This window comes from Planococcus citri, chromosome 1 (assembly GCF_950023065.1).
Source record: "Planococcus citri chromosome 1, ihPlaCitr1.1, whole genome shotgun sequence".
NCBI classification, from domain to species: domain Eukaryota; kingdom Metazoa; phylum Arthropoda; class Insecta; order Hemiptera; family Pseudococcidae; genus Planococcus; species Planococcus citri.
Window position 1 is genome coordinate 18616115 of NC_088677.1, and position 3777 is coordinate 18619891.

Consider the following 3777-nt stretch of genomic DNA (forward strand, 5'->3'; position numbering starts at 1 on the left):
AGCCTTTTTGATGCGATTTTTTTTTGCATGCGGGATGCGTAACAGCCGTTCATTTCGTTCATGCCGTTCTTTTGAAGTTTTTGAAATTTGAATTTCAGAATTTGATTTTTCAAACTTTTTTTTTTATTTCATTACATAATTTTAATTTCAAATTAGGTAAATTAAAATTTATCAAAGCATCTAAAATATTTTTGTATGCAAACGTTGTTTTTTTCTTCGATTTGACCATTTCTTGGGGATGTCAATGTCAATTGTCATACGTCGTCTAACGTCTTGACCTCTTGACTTGATACTTTTCAAAAATTCAAAACTTATTTTCTGCAGAATTCATTTTGAATTCTGAAAATAAATTTCAAATTTTGAATAGTATCGAGTGCTCAAAGAAAAGTACCTATCTTGTGATTGTGAATTTTGAAAAAATAGTCAATTTGATAATAATTTCCAAAATAAACTTAGTTCCTTTCAAAATTCACGAAAAATGAATTCTGAAAATAAATTTTGAATTTTTTGAAAAGGTATCGAATTCTTAACCCTGCGGTAGTGGCATCCAATTTTTTTCCGTGAGGGGTCGCATGCATAACTGTCTGTTAGACCGAGTCATTTTTTTACACTGATTATTGTATTAATTGGCATAATTGATGCCTTTTAAAGACCAAAAAGATTAGCGTAGTGTCAAATTTATCTACCTAATTACTTTTTGAAGGCCCATTTTTCTTGCATTCAGTCAAAGTTCAAAAATCAGCTTGAAGTGAATTATGTAAAAAAGCAAACTTTTCAATATTTTTCATTTACTAAAACCGAGTTAAATTTATTTAAATTAAATTCAAAAATCATCCTGAACTTTTTTTTTCGGTAATTCACCTTAAGGTCATTTTTTATACATATCAATAAGACGTATCTACGAAAAAACCGCCTTGAGGTGAAAGTTCTTTGGTCAAATCTTGAAAATTACTCCTTCGAAAATGGTATAGGCAAATGTATAGACGTTGTATTTCTCATATTTATTTTTGGTGGTTTTTAAAAAATGAAATCAATTTAATAAATTCCAACTTTTTGTTTCTAAATTCGCAAAAATGAATTCTGAAAAATGATTTTTTTTTTTGAAGTACGTAACTACGTACTTATCAAGTGTTTGACGAAAAGTAATTCCGAAAAAATTGAATTTTCGCTCATTTGAAAAAGCAAGTTTTCTGGAATTATCAAATTTTGTGAAAGAAAAAACGTGAGATTTTGCGAAAATCAAAAATGAATTTTGAAAATGAATAAACAAAAACGGCTGTTGAAAAAAATCTGAGAAAAATTGAAATTAAAATTAAAAAATCACTTCAAAAAGAGAAAATTGAATTATTAAACGAAATATCAATTTATTTGGAAATCTCAAATTTTATATTTTTTTGGCCAAAATTCACGAAAAATAAATTCTGAAAGTATAAATTTTGAATTTCTTGGGAAGTATCGAGTGCTGTTTGTATTCCTTGATCCTGATCCCAAAGTTTATGAAATTTAAATAGGTAGATTCGCCTCACCCTGTAAGGGTACCACAAAAATGCGATTTCCAATGTCCTGTAAAGGACAAGGAACCACGACGACGACGAGGTACATCACAATTGAACTTTTTAATTATTACAAGTTTAGCCCTATCAACGTTTATACTAGTACGTAGTAGGTACGTACCACCTGAGTTAACTAATTCAACTGTTCTTCACTACATATTGACTTTTTTAGTTACAAACATCTTTCGAACATTCACGATTTTTCAAAATTAACCAATCACCCCCCCCCCCCACCGAGGGCGAATTTCACGATTTCCAGGCCATTCTGCAGCCTCCAGCGTGATTTTCAATTTCTCCAGAATTTTGAATTTGCTCCAGAAGAGACGTGCATATGAATGAAGTTGTGCAGCTAAAAATGGAGCTGTGTGTCATACTCTACCTGTTTAACGAGTTTATCCACATTCGAGCCGATTTTGTGAGGGACAACTTGACAATGGTTTTTTGACCAGCTTGAATTTCTGACCCAAAAAAAATCACAATTTATGGCCATTTTAATGAAATTTTAAAAATGTTGTCAATTTTTAGGTTGCGAAAATTTGTGATAGGTACATGATTTGATAAAAAAAAAACACACACACAAACGTGATTTATCGGGAATTATTGGAAATTTGTAAAATACTTAATGGAAATTTAAGTCAAAAAGCAAGACTTTGAAAACTTTAGCAAAAATCAGCTCACCTTATAAAGAATAATCATATGCCAAAAAAACAACATTTTTCTCGCAATTTCTGAAGAAATGCGAGAATTTTTTGGAATTTTATACAAAAAAAAACACCATTTTTGAGCCATTTTGCTGAAAAACGAAAATTTTTTCATTTTTGAAAAAGCAAAACTTTGAAACATTTTTGCAAAAAGGTGGGCTTTTTGGGCCAATATTTTTTAAAAAAGTTGAATTTTTCAAAGTTATGAATTTTTTTCAAATTGAGCTAAAAAAGCGAGAATTTTTGACAATTTTAGCAAAAAACAGGAAATAATAGTACATAGATGCTATTGAAAAAAATATAATTTTTCAAAATTTTTGTGAAAAAGCGAAACTTTTAGACAATTGGGGGGGGGGGAGATGAGGTCAATCTTCAGCCATTTTTATTGCAAAAGCTAACATTTTTGTCAATTTTAAAAAAAGTTGGAGTTTTTGAAAATTGTTGTCAAAAAACAAGATATTGACAATTTTAGCAAAACGCAAGACTTTTTAGTAACAGGTACATATACTGAAAGAAAAACCCGGTATTTTAATTTTTGAAAATGCAACTTTTTTGTTTTGGTAAAAAACAGAGATTTTTGGGTAATTTTTGAAAAAAGTACATTTTTTTTGCAGTGTTCCCAAAAAGCGAGAATTTTTGTGAATTCTCTGACAAAAAGCAAGAATTTGACCATCCAACCGAAAAGCAGGACTTACTGGTAAGTTATTGGGGAAAAAAATATACTTCTTTCAAATTCAAACTGTCACAGGAGCAAGATTTCAAAAACTAAGGAAAAAATTTGGCTTTTTTGAAATTTTCTGAAAAAATGGGCAATTTTCTGCCATTTTTTTAAAAACCGTAAATTTTTGACAATGTTTGACAAATTTTTGACCAGGACCAGAAAAGCAAGACTACGAGACAATTTTTGGAAAAAAGCAACAGTCATTTTTTTTGAAGCTTTTTGCAAAGAATGCAAACGAAAGACTTTTAACCATTTTTCTGAAAAGCAAAAATTTTTGTCAGTTTTTAGGACAAGCGAGAATTTCTGACGATTTTAGGCACATTAAGGCCATACTAGACAAATTTAACAAAATGTGTGACTTTTTGGATACAATTGGCGAATTGGCAAAATAGTGAAACTTCTGAAAATTTCTGTCAAAAAATGGAAATATTTGAGTAATTTTTCGAAAACAAAGGTGAGATTTTTTAGTATCATAAAAGGAAAAATTTTAATGAAAAAACAAGGTTTTGAAAATTTTAAGTAACTAAAACAGAAGACTTTTTGGTGATTAATTATTGATTTGAAAAAAAAATGATATTTTGTCGCAATTTAATTTAATGAATTTATATTACAAAAGCGAGAACTTTTGCAATTTTTCGCCTTTTCGGGTATTTTTCAAATTTTTAACAACAAATGAATCATATAGGCCATAACAAATTGTGATTTGTTACGCATCCCGCGTCCAATAAAAAAATTCGCCTGGATGGGCGCTACCGAACCTCGAAGTTACTGAACCGAAGTTGACCGACTGTGAATTCAATTT